Source organism: Leucopleurus acutus, assembly GCF_964270905.1.
Source record: "Leucopleurus acutus genome assembly, chromosome: 5".
Classification (NCBI taxonomy): Eukaryota; Metazoa; Chordata; class Mammalia; order Artiodactyla; family Delphinidae; genus Leucopleurus; species Leucopleurus acutus.
In genome coordinates this window covers 56,281,937-56,300,631 of record NC_139147.1, presented here as the reverse complement: position 1 = coordinate 56,300,631, position 18,695 = coordinate 56,281,937, and positions in this window count along the sequence as shown.

The window sequence follows — 18,695 nt, the reverse complement described above, 5'->3', positions numbered from 1 at the left end:
AAGAAAACTAGCAAGCTCTCTGGCCTCTTCTTAGGAAAGCACTAGTCATTCATGAGGCCTCCACCCTCATAACCTAATTACTTCCAAAGGCCCCACCTCTAAATACCATTACAGTGGGGATTAGATTTCAACATATAAATGTGGGAGGGGGGACACAAATAATCAGTCCATAATAGTTGATGAAGATGTAGGGAAGGGCATCTTCACTAGCATGGTATGATATGAGAGGCCCAGTGAAGAATAAGAGAAAAATTGTTTCCTTTATTACATTTACCTCCTCCCCCACCCACCACTCTCAGGTGTTGCTGCAACTGTTTTCTTTATTTTCCTGACCACCTTCAAGAAAGAGGCCTATGTAAAATGGTCTCTCTGACTACCCTTCTTTGGCAAACTCACGTTTTATTTGCCCCATAAGCCTCTGAGGTTAGTGAAAAGCCCCCAGTCAATACAGATGAGCAAGAGAAGGAGTTGTTACGAGCAGCTAAGAGCATCCCCTGGTTTAGAAACTTTGACTAAATAAACTCCAGGTATGTTGACCATAATCTGGTTCCTATAAAGGCTGCATCTTTGTCCTCACAATGCTCCTCTCCATCATGTCTCCATTGTGAAGAGACCAGAGGATAAAAGGAGTGATCTGTTTAAGATCTACTGGACTTCAGGATCCACCCAAAGTGATTGCTACTTTGAGAGCCGGTATATAGAAGAGTTTTTTTCAAAGAAAATGATGCAGAGTGCTTGCTTCCTTCCCATGCCAGTTAAAGTAGATGTAACTCTTAGGTTTATATGCTCTGAAGTAAAAATAAGCCAGCAGTGCTTCAAAATGGAATTTTCTTGCACTAAGGGTCAAGAGAGAGTCACAAGGGAGCAAATAGAAGCTTCCTTCTGTGTTGCTTCATTTCTTTTTCCCCTAGAAGATAGATGCTAACTGAGAAGCTGTCCCTTTGAAAGTGACACATACCCTCATGACTATGAAGCTGAATTTCCAGAAGTAGAGAAATTTGTTAAAAGAGAAAAAAATCTAAAAATCCATATTTACACATTCTTTGGCATCATCTGAGCCAGCAATGTTTAAGCTATTTCTCAGTGATCAAGAAATGGATCCTAGGGCTTCCCGGGCGGCGCAGTGGTTGAGAGTCTGCCTGCCGATGCATGGGACACGGGTTCGTGCCCCGGTCCGGGAAGATCCCACATGCCGCAGAGCGGCTGGGCCCATGAGCCATGGCCGCTGAGCCTGCGCGTCCGGAGCCTGTGCTCTGCAATGGGAGAGGCCACAACAGTGAGAGGCCCGTGTACCACAAAAAAAAAAAAAAAAAAAAAAAAGAAATGGATCTTTCTATTATTTTTTATTTATTTGCTTTTTTCTTGTGGTATAGTTGATTTATAATATTTTATTAGTTTCAACTGTACAATATAGTAATTCAATATTTTTATAGATTATACTCCAGTTAAAGTTATTATAAAATAATGGCTATATTTCTCTGTACTATGCAATATATCCTTGTTGCATATTTATTTATTTATTTATTTATTTTTTGCGGTACGCGGGCCTCTCACCTCTGTGGCCTCTCCCGTTGCGGAGCACAGGCTCCGGACGCGCAGGCTCAGCGTCCATGGCACATGGGCCCAGCCGCTCTGCGGCACGTGGGATCCTCCCGGACCAGGGCACGAACCCGCGTCCCCTGCATCGGCAGGCGGACTCTCAACCACTGTGACACCAGGAAAGCCCCATATTTATTTTATACATGGCAGTTTGTGTCTCTAAATCCCATACCCCTACCTTGCCCCTCCCCATTTCCCTCTCCCAACTGGTAACCACTGTTTTATTCTCTATATCTATGAGTCTGTTTCTGTTTTGTTATATATATCTGTTTGTTTTATTTTTTAGATTCCACATATAAGTGATAACAGAGTATTCTCTGACTTATTTCACTAAGCATAATACTCTCTCTGTCCATCTACATTGTTGCAAGTGGCAGAACTTCATTCTTTTTTATGGCTGAATAGTATTCTTGTGTGTATGTATATGTAAATATACAACATATAGATATAACATCTTCTTTATTTATTTATTTGTCGATGGACACTTAGATTTCTTCCATAGCTTGGCAGTTGTAAATGAACATTGGGGTACATGTATATTTTCAAAATAGTGTTTTCGTTTTCTTCAGATATATACCCAATTGTGGAATTGCTAGATCATATGGTAGTTCTATTTTTAGTTTTCTGAGGAGCCCCTGTACTGCACCAACTTACATTCCCACCACAGTGTATAAAAGATCTCCTTTCTCCACATCCTCGCCAACATTTGTTATCTGTAGACTTTTTGATGATAGCCATTTTGACAGGTGTGAGGTGATATGTCATTGTGTCTTTTTTAATAAATTAAAAAAATTATTTATGTATTTATCTTTGGGTGCATTGGGTCTTTGTTGCTGCATGCAGGCTTTCTCTAGTTGCAGCGAGCTGGGGCTACTCTTCGTTGTGGTGTGCGGGCTTCTCACTGGGGTGGCTTCTCTTGTTGCAGAGCGTGGGCTCTAGGTGCATGGGCTTCAGTAGTTGTGACACATGGGCTCAGTAGTTGTGGCTTGCAGGCTCTAGAGTGCAGGCTCAGTAGTTGTGGCACATGGGCTTTGTTGCTTTGCTGCATGTGGGATCTTCCTGGACCAGGGCTCGAACCCGTGTTCTCTGCATTGGCAGGAGGATTCTTAACCGCTGCATCACCAGGGAAGCCCCTGTCATTGTGGTTTTGATTTGCATTTCTCTGATGATTAGTAATGTTGAGCATTTTTTCATGTGTCTGTTGGCCATCTGTATACCTTCTTGGAAGAATGTCTATTCAGGTCTGCTGCCTGAAATGGGCCTTTTAAAATCAGGCAGCTATACTTTATTTAGATGGATTTCATGTATGACTCTGAAGAGAATCTCTGCTACTTACCAGTTTGAAAATATCTAACCTAAATAAAATAAAATGCATTTACAAATATTTGGCTTTATTTTATTTATTTTTAAAATTTTTGGCTGCACCCCACAGCATGCAGGACCTTAGTTGCCTGACCAGGGATCAAACCTGCATTGGAAGGTGGCGTCTTAACCACTGGACCACTGGGGAAGTCCCTGGCTTTATTTTAATTAAATGTAAAGTGTAGAAGTGAAACACCTAATTTTGTTCAAGGCATGAAATTTCAATTTCATACAAATAAATATAATATATATCTTTTTAATCTAAAGCAAGAATGGGATTAAAAAAATAAAATTTCTGTTCAACACAGGTGATCAAAACTAATAAACTGCACATCCTTAGCTGAAGAAATAGTGACATGTAGATGAATCATCAGATCTTGTCTTTCTTGCTTAACAAACAGAGAAACAAATTGATAACATTGGTGTGGGTGAATTTCTCATGGGAAAATACCTGTTTTAAGTACTATAGCTATTATAAGGCACATTGGCTAGAACTTGGCTATTTGATGGAATTCTGAGCTTTCAAGTTGAATTTCAATCTTGAATGTATGTCTGTTTCAGGAAAGATGGAGAGAAACTTTGGGGTGAAATGTATAATGAAAAGTATAATGTAGAGATCTAAGAGGAAACAAATCTTAATAAACTTAAGAGAAAGAGGCATTGCTGAGAGATGTAGGGAATATGTTGCTTGTGAATGTGATCCAAAAATTTAGACATACTTGATGCTACTGGAGAATTGGCAGTGAGCTAATGATTGTTAGTGCCCCATTATTATCCTGGAAAGAATTTAATTTGGATTGTTGTCAGTTAAGGTGAATTTTATACAATATATACCAAGTAGTGAATGTTAAATCATGTTACCATGGAATATAATGGGGCTATGAAAGAGAATGAGATAGCTTTACTGTTATGAAAGCTATCTGACACATATTAAGTGAAAGAGAAACTTCTAAAATAGTTCCAAGATTTACTTAACTATATTTTCTAATTGAATCTTAATCTTAATGCATCAATATGTTGTAAACTTTATCAGTTAGTTTTTGCTGCTTAATGAACCATCCCCCAAAACACAGACACTGAAAACAATCCCTGGGCAGTTCTTTTGGTGGGGGTGTTTAGGTTCAGGACACCTCACTTACACTCTGGAGAGTACACACTACTTGGTCTAGGGGGACTCCCACTCATAAATGTGGAAGTCGGCTCCATGTCAGCTGGGCAATGACCACATAAGTTTCACCATCTCGCAGACTGGCCCAAGCTCCTTCCTATAATGGCCAGAGGGTTCCCTGTAGCAAGAGGAGGCAAGTCTTAATGCACAGCTCTTTTTAACCCTTTGCCTAAGTCACATTTTCCATTTTCCAGCTGGCCAAAGCTAGTCACACAGCCAAGCACAACATCAGAGAGGGAGGGGACTTCCCAAGGGAGGGGTGTAGAGAGATGTGAACTAATTAGGGCCATTATCACTATAATCCTACCACAAAGAACTCACGTGCATTAATACAAATTTGAAAATACCCCATTTTTTGTTTCCATTGATTAAAGTTTGAGAAAAAAATTTCTTTTGAGAAACTGCGTTTTTTTGTGAACTACAGTTCTTCTTTTGTATAATTAAAATGAGACTCTTTGAATCTAGGCCAAGAGGCTCTCTAAACTTAGAGCCACTGTGGTCCAAAGTCAAAGTCTATTTTAGCAGAAGTCCAATCTGGAAGTGAGACTACGTACAACAAATGTGGTTCGTTAACCTTCATTTTAATTTTTTGAATAGAGAGTTCATTCACACAGTTCAAAATTCAAGATACCAGAGTGAAAATCCTCAGTCCTCTATCCACTTGGTTCTCTCCCCAGAGAGAATCAATGTTGGAGGTACTTAAATGGTCTTCTAGAGATGCTTGTGCATATGCATGGGAACATTTATATGCATTCCCTTTCAAATATGATTTAGAACCCTTAGTCTAGTTCCCAGTCAGGCTCTCAGGAAGCCAGGGCAAAGAAGGCAAAACACCATGTGGTCTGTCTTTTGAAAAAATGTTACAAGTGAATTAACAAGTAATTGAAAATGAGTGTGGCATCAGAGTTGCCATGTTATTAATCTATAATACTAAGCGTTCACTAGCCAGGGAAGGAGATTAACAACTCAGTGCAAACACAGCTGACCTTCTGCTATTTATCATCTACTGCATGAAGGTAAATTAGTGGATATATGATCAAAATTATAAGTTACCTAACATGAAAGTGACCTTAGATTTTAAAAAAAAGAGAAGGAGGCTTTCTAAAAAGACCACACTTTCCTGTTAGCAAAATATACTTTCTGAAACTCTAAATATAAGCAGTAAATGTTCCATAAAGTTTATTCCTATTTTAGAAATTGAACTTGCCCTTCAAGTTAGACAGTGGTATATGAGGTAATGAAATGAACAGTTAGTTGCCTATTTGTTGCATGTAAATGTGTGTTATTGAGACAGCTCAAGAATATTTTCCACCTTCGCTATTGGATTATGATCCCCCCATGCCTAGTAGATAGTAGATATTAAATAACTATGTCTTTAACATATGAAGGAATAGCTTATCCATAAAAAATCAAGTGATACTTAAGGGGGCTAGATTTCTCAGTCTTCACTTTTTTCCCACTAGATACGACTAACAGCAAAAGAAGGAGTATCATGAAGATGTTTAACCATGAAATGTAGTCATTAATAAAATTCCCACAGGTAGCGAAATTTCAGAAAGACAGAGCACTTATCTGTAGTCTTCTTCAGCTTCCCTGAATTTTAAAGGCATAGTAAAAAGAATATTGATGTTGAAGTTAAACAGAGAAGTGGTCAAATTCTGGTTTCACCACTTAACAGCTGTGAGAAGGTAGAGTGCTTACCCTTCCTCATCAGCAAAAGGACAGTGATGTTTCTTACCAGGCTGGGTTTTGCTTTGTGAGAGAATGTCTGTAAAACTCCTTGCAGAAAACAGATCCGTAACAGTAAATGGTAGCTATTATTGTTATTCTTAGCAGACAGGAGAGAAAGTGTGGAAAATGAAGGAGAGCCTACACCAATATTAGGCAGGAACCTTGGAAAATTATGAAGAGTTTATAGCAGGAACTGAGAGAGCACTTTGTTACCTCCGGTAGCAGTTTTCTCCAAAATATCCTGACCGTTAAATAAATAATCTTAAGGTTTTTCTCTCATTTAACTCTCCTGCTTGATCTCTTTATCTCCCTCTGCCAGTGTCTTAATAGGAAGTTCATGTCTGTTCATAATCTGTTATTTTATTTTTTTCAAATTTCCCAGGGCAAAACCTCTACTCCTGCTGCCTGGCACTGGAGATGCTCTTCTCCTTGTCCACTTCTAGGCTTCAGTGCCAACTGTCTTCCCACCTTGCCCTGTCATCTGCACTCACCTTTGCCAGTCCCCATCCCCAGTAAAAAGACGGAACAGCAATGCCCTCCCACATAAGAGTTGAGAGCTGATTTTCATGTTTTCTGAATTCTTTTTTTGTAATTTAACTTTGCATTAGGAGTATCACTTGTCTTTTCAATACGAGTGTTTCCTCAAGGTGGTGACTGTTCTGTTCTATTTCTTGGTGTCCAACCAGGATGCTAATATCTGTAATTTATGTTTCTTAGAGAATTCTACAAAGAAGTCTGCAGGTCCAGTTACCCCTTTTCTGATAATTTTGATAATGCATCTAAGGAATTAGGACTTTTAAAATCCAAAAACCACATGGGTCTGAGGTTCCCTCAGCTATTTCTGCCTAAAGGACTATTTTCTCTATGTATTCCACTGTAAATCAGTCTATTTCAGGAGCGCCCCCTATTGGGCAAGTGGCTGTTAGAGCACATCTGCTAATTTAAGGATAGCCTCATTTCTCTGTACCAAAGTTTCAGTCTACAAGCAAAAACAGGATGCTTAAAGCAATGATGCAACCCCAGTGTAAATTAGTAGTGTTTTTTTTCCTCCTAATCCCACTATGCCCCGAAGGCTCTTGATGACTTTTTTCTTTTTTTTTTTTATCCTGCAACCTTACCAAATTAATTGATTAGCTTTCGTAGTTTTCTGGTGGCATCTTTAGGATTCTCTATGTATAGTATCATGTCATCTGCAAACAGTGACAGTTTTACTTCTTCTTTTCCAGTTTTTATTCCTTTTATTTCTTTTCCTTCTCTGATTGCCATGGCTAGCACTTCCAAAACTATGTTGAATAATAGTGGCAAGAGTGGACATCCTTGTCTTGTTCCTGATCTTAGAGGAAATGGTTTCAGTTTTTCACCATTGAGAATGATGTTTGCTGTGGGTTTGTCATATATGGCTTTATTATGTTGACATAAGTTCCCTCTATGCCTACTTTCTGGAAGATTTTTAAAATTTATTTATTTATTTATTTAATTTTTGGCTGCATTGGGTCCTCGTTGCTGCGTGCGGGCTTTCTTTTATTTGTGGTGAGCGGGGGCTACTCTTCGTTGCGGTGCACAGGCTTCTTATTGCAGTGCCTTGTTGTGGAGCACGGGCTATAGGTGCGTGGGCTTCGGTACTTGTGGCACGCAGGCTCAGTAGTTGTGGCATGCATCTCTAGAGCACAGGCTGAATAGTTGTGGTGCACGGGCTTAGTTGCTCCACTGCATGTGGGATCTTCCCGGACCAGGGCTCGAACCCATATCCCCTTCATAGGCAGGCGGATTCTTAACCACTGTGCCACCAGGGAAGCCCCTCTGGAGGGTTTTTATCATAAATGGGTGTTGAATTTTGTCAAAAGCTTTTTCTGCATCTATTGAGATGATCATATGGTTTTTCTCCTTCAATTTGTTAATATGGTGTATCACATTGATTTGCGTGTATTGAAGAATCCTTGCATTCCTGGGATAAAACCCACGTGATCATGGTGTTTGATCCTTTTAATGTTTTGTTGGATTCTGTTTGCTAGTATTTTGTTGAGGATTTTTGCGTCTATATTCATCAGTGATATTGGTCTGTAATTTTCTTTTTTTGTAGTATCTTTGTCTGGTTTTGGTATCAAGGTGATGGTGGCCTCATAGAAAGAGTTTGGGAGTGTTCCTTCCTCTGCAATTTTTTGGAAGAGTTTGAGAAGGATGGGTGTTAGCTCTTCTCTAAATGTTTGATAGAATTCACGTGTGAAGCCGCCTTGTCCTGGACTTTTGTTTGTTGGAAGACTTTTTTTTTTTTTTTTTTTTTGCGGTACGCGGGCCTCTCACTGTTGCGGCCTCTCCCGTTGCGGAGCACAGGCTCCGGACGTGCAGGCTCAGCGGCCATGGCTCACGGGCCCAGCCGTATCGCGGCATGTGGGATCTTCCTGGACCGGGGCACGAACCCGTGTCCCCTGCATCGGCAGGCGGACTCTCAATCACTGCGCCACCAGGGAAGCCCCAATGGTTCTCTTTTAAATGAAATTATTTTAATCCTAACTGAGCATAAAAATATTCAGTGACTAGAATTGGATTAAATTGGAAAATTGGATTAAATTTTACACCATTGCTAATAGCCGCAAATACTGATATGGTCCTTCACATCACCCCCCTTCCCCATTTTACTGATAAAAAACTGAAGCTCAGAAAAATTAAGTAATTGGGACTTCCCTGGTGGTCCAGTGGTTAAGACTTCGCCTTCCAGTGCAGGGGGTGCGGGTTCGATGCCTGGTCAGGGAGCTAAGATCTCACATGCCTCGCGGCTGAAAAACCAAAACATAAAATAGAAGCAATATTTTAACAAATTCAATAAAGACTTTGAAAACTGTCCACATCAAAAAAAACCAAAATCTTGAAAAGAAAAGTTAAGTAATTTACCCTAAGTCATCCAACTATAAATGGTAGAGCCACAATTCAAACCCCAAGACACTGTGAACCCAGTTATTTATCTTAAAAACTATTCTGGAAGAGAGCATATCTGTTTATGAGATAAGTTACTGAAATTAAGATACCCCTGCAGTTTAGAGTGTATTATGCAAAGGTAACATGGAGGCTGCTGGTGTCACCTTATCTTTTGAGCAGAGACCTTAAGTAGTTATCCCTGTAATGGAATTGATTTAATTAAAAATCTCTTTTGTTCATGGTCCTGCTTATAAAATCTCTGTAAATAAGCACTTTTGCTAGGTGTTAAGTTTCTAGTACATACACTTAACTAGAGGTGAGGTTGAACAATTATATGACTCCCGTTTCTCTTCTACACTCAGCATCACATTAGCACAGGTCTTCCCAGTTCCCACTCTAATGCTCTAATTCAGATCTTAGGGCATGCAGAGTTTTATATGGATAATTTGTTTTTTGACACATCTAATTTCTGTATTTGTTTATTACATTATTTTAGCAGATTATGGTAACTATAGTAACATTTTGTCATTCAGTGTCCCTTGTGTAAAGAAAATGTTTAAAAAAGTGTATTACCCTGTTATCTTTTTTTTTTTAAAGGCTTTTAAAAAATTTATTTATTTTTGGCTGCAGTGGATCTTTGTTGCTGTGCATGGGCTTTCTCTAGTTGTGGTGGCTTCTCTTGTTGCGGGCATGGGCTCTAGATGCGCAGGCTTCAGTAGTTGTGGCACACAGGCTCAGTAGTGGTGGCTCACGGGCTCTAGAGCGTGGGCTCAGTAGTTGTGGCACGTGGGCTTAGTTGCTCCACAGCATGTGGGGTCTTCCTGGACCAGTGCTAGAACCCATGTTCCCTGCATTGGCAGGTGGATTCTTAACCACTGCACCACCAGGGAAGCCCTACCTTGTTATCTTATAATACCATGCAGCCACTAAAAAAGATTGAGGTAGATAGATATTCACCCTACCTACCACCACCACTACCACCAGTACTACCACCTCCACCTCCACTATTACTGTTACTAGTAGCAAAATTTGCATGGCAGTTGGTTTGAGTTAGGTAATGTTCTAAACTGTTCATGTGTATTAAGTCATTTAATCTACAGGCTATCTCTGAAAGGATATGCAAGAAACTGGTCATCGTGGTTCCTCTGGAAAGGGTGTCTGGAGCAACTAGAGTCTGACCTAGAGATTTAGTTTTCACTGAATCCCTTTTTATTGGTTTGAAATTAACATACACATTGCATTGTATTTAATTTTAATGTAATGAAAACTTCATTAATATTAAAAGAATATGAAAATAGAAATAGAACATAGGTATGCAGAAAAACAGCAAGCAGCACATGTTCACTATGGCTGCAAATTGTTGCTTTTTAAGAAATATGTTATGGCCGACACTAAAAGGCACAGCTCAAATATTACTTCAAGAAAAATCTCACTGCCCATCTATAAGTAGAGAAGTTAGCTGACAGCCTCCAAGTATTCAAGCTGAGCTCATTCTCTTTCACGCGCCCTGTTAATGACTGAGTGAGGTGGTGGAACAAGGGCCAGGCCACTTCCTCCCAATGTCAGTCTCCTCTAATCTTTGCTCCGGAATTCCCACCGGGCTATTCTGCATGGCATTGTCAGGTCTGCATGACAGTCTCCCAGCTCCCTCTGACTAATCCTGTGTCCTGCATTCTTCTTTCACAGGTTTTCCTTCCCAATAACCATTTGCATTCCTAATTCATTCTCAGTTCCTGCTTCCCAAAAAACTGAACCAGCACGTACATTCAAAAGGATGTAGAGGAGGAAAAATTCTCTTCTACCCTTTTAGGATCTCTGGCTGCACCTAAGATTTAAACTGACATAAGAGGAAAGATTAATGGGAGAAAAGCATACAAGTTTTATTGTTTTTACATGTACATGGAGACCTTTATTAGAGAATGAAGACCTGAGGAAGTGGCCAGAGCAGAAAGGTTTTATAACTTTTAAACAAAGAAATGATAAATGTGTGAGGAAATGGCAAGACAAAGGAGTTTGGAGCAGGGCCAGTTAATTGTGGGAAGTGACTAGGAGATATATTGGGGTGCAAAACTAGGGTTTGTACATTTTGCAAGTTTGTACAGATGCATTTCAGCGTCGATTCCCAGTCTCTGGGGATAAGGATGTTCTTCTCTTCCTGGTGCTGGGAGGGCACCTGTACCCTCATGGGAAATTTTATGGCCTGTCTTTAGGTAGAAGAGGGTAGGTCAGAGAGCCCTTCCTGCATCTACTGTTTCTCAAATGCTTTGAACTCAGAATAATTAATATGTCAAAGTGACATATTTTGGGGTGCATGTCCTGAACTCCTTCAGGGACAAGGACAGGACTGGAAGAAAATGTAGACGATTCCTCCCTTCTCTTAAAATTTGTTACTTCATCTTTTTCTCTTTTATACTGTTTACTTAATCATGCATCTGTGTAGTTTAAATGCACACACATAGTTTAAACATATGTACATTAAGAATCAACCAGTTCCAAAAGACTTGCTAAGATCAACAGAAGTCTCTAGTTCTTCTACTCCATTTTTCTTTCCCCAGAAGAAAATACTTTTAATACTTTAAGTTGATTTTGTTTGATTTTAGCCTCTATATTGCTAATTAACAGGCTTGTATTGCTGCTTGTTGACTTTTTATTTTAGACTTTATTGGCTCTCTACTATGAAAAGATAAGGATTTTGCTCTCCTCTTCCTTCCTATGTCCACTGTGCATAAGCACCTTCCAAATGCCTCAGTGCTTTAAATAACACTGTATCATAATATCAGTATTTAATATTCACATTATTATGACTGTGAAAATGCCATTCACATCACAACCATATAGAAAACTATCATTGCTTTTCCTTATGCCATTTTCTGTTTTTCCTGAAGTTGATTCTTCTTGTTTTTTTCTTAACTGGTGGCATTTCTGTACCCTTGGAAAACTAGGGTGGAATAAGGATTACAAGAAAGTCTCTGGAGTCAGGTTGCCTTGTTTCAGTCCCAGTGCTCCTTCTTACTAGCTGTGTGACCTTGAGCTAGCTAGTTAATTGGCTTTGCCTTCTTTTTCTTATCTGTAAAATAGGGGCAATAGGTACATCCATTGCATAAGGTTTAGATGCAGTGTGCTTAGAAGAGTGTCTGCCCACATAGGAAGCATTCCATAAATGTTACCTATATTACTAGTCACTAATTCAACCCCAACACTCTGTCAGTTTGTCTGAGTCTCTTAATATGTTCACTCACCACAGTGAGTCTGTCAATTTCATCTTTGGGGAAGTGTCTCCCAGATTCTTCCAACCTGCCCCCACGCAGTAGTGTTCACCCAACCTAGGACGGACAGTGCAAACTCTTATTCAGGATTTCCATTGGTGAAATAAAATTCACATTTTATTGCAAGACAAGAAAAATTTAACATAAAATTTCTTTGCTCATTTGGGCCTCCTCCCTCCCATTGTGCATCCACATTAACCAGACCTCCTCAGGAAATAACTTTCCTAACCTTTTTTCTTAATGTCATCAAGGGTCACAACTCCTCAAGAGATAAACCTTTCTTCTTAATCTTGTACGGGGCCACGAATGACCCACGACCCACTACTCACTTTATACCTGTAGATCTGGATGGTGTAAACCGTGTTTAATGTACAGCCCTCTGTCTCAAAAACTTATGTAACTGTGCTTTGACCTCTAATGGGCAGAGCAGTTCTCAGAGCTTTCTGAGAGACTGTTCCCAGGTTATAATCCTCAGTTTGGATAGAATAAAAATTTCCATTTCTTTCTTAAATTGGCTGATTAATTTTTTGTCAACATCTTTTACCTTCATCTTCCCTTGTTTTTGATTTTGATCCTTTCTCTTCTGGACTCCATATTTTCCTCTTTGTTGGCCTATGACTATTTTAATGAAGAATATCTTATAGCTTCCTGAGAAAGAGTTTTCTGGGAAGTAATTATTTTTAAGGAAATTGCATGTCAGAAAATGTCTGTATTCTATCCTTACACTAATTAATAGTTTCATTGGATATATAATTCTAAAAGAAAAATAATTTGTCTTCAGAATTATGAAGGCATTTTTTTCATTGTCTTCTCGCTTCCAGTATTGCCATTTAGAAGTCAAAGCTATGCTAATTCCTATTTTTAAATATGACTTCCCCCCCTTTTCTAGAATACTGTAGGTCCTTCTCTTTGACTTCAGTTTTCTACAATTTCACAGTGATGTGTAATTAAATTTTAAAAGAGATTTGTCACTTTCTGCACCATTTTGCTCCTTGCTTTTTTTCACTAAGTATATCCTCAGATCTCATATATCAGCTGTCCTTACTGGAAAGCCTGTCTCACAAAGCATGGTAAACAGAGATGGCAATGTACTCTTAGGGCAAGCTCCATCATGAGTGATAGTGGGGTTATATGGTACTTTTAAATAATTTTTCAAAATGTTTAATATATTTAGTAAAAGAAAAGGATAAACCTTTCAAACAAATTGTTTGAAACAAACCTTACAAACAAACAAAACTTACAAACAAATTGTACACACTAAATATGTGCAGTTATTTGTCTATCAATAATACCTCAATAAAGCTTTAAAAAAATGTAGGAATTTTGGGCTGACTTCAGGTCACACTTGTTTTTATTGCCACTGCTTTTGTCTTGAATGTGACTGACAAAGAGCCTGCATAAGGATATAAATGCCTATTCTGCTTTTTATTTTTGTTTGTTTTTTGCCATTGCTTTCCTTGTGTATTATCTTCAATCTACATATCCCTTGAAGGAACATTTTCAAGTCATTTGTTCATTTAGTTACAGTCACTTAACAAGGCACACATAAAGTGCAGAAAATTTCAATAAACTGAGAGCACTGCTACTAATCTCATGAACTGTCTGGCATACTGAGCGTAGGTAACAATGTCAACCTGAATATTAAATATTAGTATAGCTCCTTTTAAAAATAAAAATTCTAATATTTTATGCCTATACTCCATTGGATTGTTTTGCACACATCCAGGGGCAAACACCTCACTCTGAAGACAGGTCCTCCAGAATATCCTATTCTTTTGGCATATAATTATGGCAGATTCCCCAAAAAGTATAATGTTCCTGGTATGTGCATGCTAATATAGTGCCTGCTTTTTATCTTTCTCTCTTAAACTGTTATCACGTTTTGTCTCTCAGACCTTCACACCTGGTATTTTTACAAGCTGTGAAACCTTTGTGTTTTGAGGGTAATTGACACATGTTCAATCTTTTTTTTTTTTTTAAAGATGTTTTGTATTTATTTATTACACGGATAAAAAGATTTTCGTTTTTTTTTTTTTAAAAAAGATGTTTTCACGTGTTCAATCTTAAGGTGTATAAGACACTATGCTAGTACCGTAGTGTTTTTTTTTAAAAATTAATTAATCAGTGCAGATTCTGATTCATTATGTCTGGGATTAGGCCTGTGGTTCTGTATTTCTAATAAGCTCCCAGGTGATGGCAATGATGTTGGTCTATGAAGCACACTGAGTTCTACTGTTGGAATGCAAAGATGTGCATAATCAGGCCTCCACCTTTAAAGGATTTATAATGTCATCAGGGATGAGCATGGGCATGAATAGAATACCCCAGATTTATGTAATTGTGATATAGCTCTCCTTTTTTAGTGTCTTTATAGTCCTGTTCTCCTCAAGGTCACCAAATTTTACCTACCCTCTTGGACAGTTAGCAACATGTTCCATGTGTTTCAAAACTCACCTGCATTCCCTTCATATACCCTCCCTGAGATTTTTGCTCTTTGAGAATTAACATATTAATCATTATTTTAAAATATGTTAATGTATATTAATGTTTAATCCCTTTCAGATATTATATTGAAATTTGTACCAGGTTGTCTGACGACATAAGCCCAAAATTTCGATGGTAGGAGAAATTATAAGGACTGTGCACATGCTGGAAAGTAGATTGTGAGAGAGTCCTAGAAGCTGGGAGAAATCTGCCATGTAGTTCTATGATTAAATACTCAGGAGCTATATACATAGCATAGTCCCAGAAAGTAAACATTTCCTGAATGAGCGGGACCATGGGACTGATATACAAGGAACAAAAATGCAAGAAAAGAGTGCTGTTAAACCTCTAAATGGACTCATGAAAGGATTAATCATCAGTGATAAATGTTCATTGTCTCCAAAGAGCTGAATGTGTTGTGCTATTCTGAGCAAATTCCATCTATCACTGTTGACCCATAATAGCTATCCATCTATAACACTGACTGGTGAGGCTCTGCACCCGCTGAGGTCAGCTTTATGACTTGCTTAGCTCCAAGTTACCACAGTGGCTGTTGCACCGTCACTATCACCAAACATCCTTCTCTTCATCATAATTGCCAACCCACAAACACACACACTCACTGCTTCTTCATCCTAAAGCAAAAAAGAAATATGGTGGCATGGTTCGTTCTCTCTAGGTATGCCTGCTAAATTTAACTGAGCAATTAAAATATAGGCTTTCAAGTCTAATCAATTATTGAACACTGATTGAGTACCAAATTCATAAAAGCACTTTGTTAGGCCCCTGGGGGACATGAAGATTTGTAAGACCTGGTTCCCACCTTCACATAGCTTACATTCTAGTTGTTTGGATAATACATAACCTTTTGAAAAATCCACTATGAGCAACTGACCAAGTTTTTTTCACCTTTGTGTTTCCCTACCTAGGAAAAGTGAATGGTAGATAGTAGGTGACAAAAATGTTGCTGAAGAATGGTAATTAAATGATGAAATTAAGCAACAGTTTTAGGCAACAATGAAGTACTCTCACAGGACATGAAACAACTAATTTTAAAATGAACTTTGTGTACAATGATATAGGAACAATATTTCTCAAACTGGGCCCACAGGTTTCTTCAAGAATATTTTTTATTTTGTAGATATATGAGAGACATACACATGAGGAATTTATATCCAGTTTCATGTTTGTATGTATCTAACTGACAATATAATTAAAATGATTTAAAGTAATGTTAGGGATCCTCAGAAATAGTATTATTTATTATATCTATCTATCTATTTATTTTTTTATTTATTGGCTGCGCTGTGCAGCATGCAGGATCTTACTTCCCCAACCAGGGATCGAACCTAGGCCCCCTGCAGTGGAAGCACAGAAGCACTGGCCCACCAGGGAAGTCCCAATATTATTCTTTTAATATTATTAAAAGAATAATTCATATTATTCAATGCTATTGAATATTATTCAATGCCATGTATGGATCTTATTTGAATTCTCTTTCAAACAAACTGTAAAGTATCTTAAAAATCATAAGGGACCATACCCCAATTAAAAAAAAAATAAGGGAAATTTATTTATTTATTTATTTATTTTGGCTGCACCTGGTCTTAGTTGCGGCATGCGGGATCTTCGTTGCGGCATGCAAACTCTTAGTTGCGGCATACATACGGGATCTAGTTCCCGGACCAGGGATCAAACTCAGGCCCCCTCTATTGGGAGTGTGGAGTCTTACCCACTGGACCACCAGGGAAGTCCCGGGAAATTTAAATAATTACTGGATAGTTGATGATCCTAAGAAATTATTGTTATTATTTTTTAGGTGTGATTGTTTTCTTTTCAAAATAATTTTTATCTTTTAAAAATCCATACTGAAGTAGTTATGAATGAGATGATGTGATGTCTGGGATTTTCTCTGAAATAATCCAGAGGGTGAGTGGATATTATGTGGAGGTATAGATTGTGGTAGGCAGAATAGTGGCTTCCCCAAAATGTCTGTGTCCTAATCCCCAGGAATTAAGGTAGCAGCTGGAATTAAGATTGCTAATCAGTTGACTTTAAAATAAGATTATTCTGGATTAACCATTTGGGATCAATGTAATCACAAGGGTCCTTGTATATGGAAGAGAGAGGCAGAGTCAGAGTCAGAGTGATGCACTGTGAGAAAGACTTACTTGACTGGTCATTGCTTACTTGAAGATGGAAGAGAGCCATAAGCCAAGGAAGGTGGGCAGCCTCTAGAATCTGGAAAAGGCGAGTAAACGGATTCTCCTATAGCGCCTTGAGGAAGGAACTCATTCTGGTCAACACCATGATTTTAGCCCAGTGAGACCCATTTTGGACTTCTGACTTTCAGAACTGTAAGATAATAAATTTGTCTGGTTTTAAGGCTGACATAACCCTGATACCAAATTTAGAGTGTTTCCTTCTATCACCACTTTGCTTGAAGTTTTTTTTTTTGCTTTTTAGTCATAACTTGTTGAATTTTGTCAACTGTTTTTTTTATATCTATTGAGATGATTTTTTTTTTTGATTTTCAAGTGTTAAACCTTCCTTGCATTCTTAGGATAACTCCAATTAGGTCATGATATATAATCCTTTTTATATATTGCTAATTTTAATTTACCTTTCTTTTATTAAGGATGTTTGTGTATGTTTGTAAGAGCATTATACTGGCCTTATAAAATGAGTTGGGACACATTCCATCTTCCTTTCTTTTTCAGGAACAGTGTATAAGATTAGTATATATCTTACCATATAGTTGTTCAATATAGTTTCTGGGAGGGTACAAGTGCTAGAAATTCCTGTACTGCTGTCTTGCTAACATCATCCTGTTTTCACTATTGGTTTTTAAATACTTATTTATATTTTAGTGGTTGTTTAGGGTTTACATTATGCATCTATAACTTGTCCCAGTCTACCTTGAATTAATACATAACTTACACTAAGTTAAGTGTAGTCAGAATCATGTAACCCTATATTTCTACTTACCCCACTCATTCTTTGTAGTGTTATTGTCACATATTTTAAACCTACATATGTTATAATCCTTAAAATACAGTATTATAATATTTGTATTAAACAATCTATTGTCTTTTTAAAATTAGCATTTCCAGTGCTCTTCAGTTTTCCTCCTACTGAGCTAAGTTTCTATCTGGTGTCATTGCCCTTTAGTCTGAAAACTTTTCTTCATTATTTATTGTAGGACAGTTCTGCTTGTAATGAACTCTCCTACGTTTTTTTTTTTTTGTTTGTTTGTTTTGCTATTGTTAATTCTCCAAAAATATACTGAGCACAAAATATGAGCAAGACACTAATTGTCTAATGTATTCTTCATAAGGAAAGTCATTTGTTTTGATACTGTTTTCAATTTCCATGTTGAAATACTTTGCTTTTATTATAGACTGAAAAATAGATAGCAACAGCAAGTCAGGATCAACTAAAACTAAAAGCCACGAAGAAACTGAAATTCAAGTAATTTCATAGAAAAGAATGGTGATTCATTCAAAGAAATGTAAGTAACAAAAAAATCCTATTTAAATTATTGACATTATCACTTTCTTTACACTTTATGATTTAGAATTATAACAGTTTTTTGGGGGGGCGAGGGGGCGTGGCGCACAGCTTGTGGGATCTTAGTTCCCTGACCAGGGATTGAACCCGTGTCCTTGGCAGTAAATGCGTGGAGTCCTAACCACTGGACCACCAGGGAATTCCCAGATAACAGTTGTTTTAACAAAGCTATTTACAAAAGGAAGCAGTAAATAGCTACTGGTTTAAGGCCAGAGTGGCAGGTGATTGGTTCAGTGTTTTCACAATTTTAAAATTTCTCAAACAGGTTTATGTAAATAAGAGATAGGCAGAAATTTCAAATTATGTGTGTGTGTGTTTGTGTGTGTGTGTATATGTGTGTGTGAGAGAGAGAGAAGAGAGAGAGACTTCTCCTCAAATATAAGTGGGTCAAAAAATGTCCCTATGGCACCTTATTTCTAGGTTAAGAAAGCTGTATTGTTGTTTTTAATAAATGGTGTTTTCAAATGTATGGCTTTTGTCTCTTCCTAGTCACTGTAGAAAATGAACAAGCGTATAAGAATCATAGCAATTACTATCAATCTTTTTGGCCTAATTAGTTCTTTCTTAGGCATAAAGCTAAACCTGGCACTATTTGTTATTTT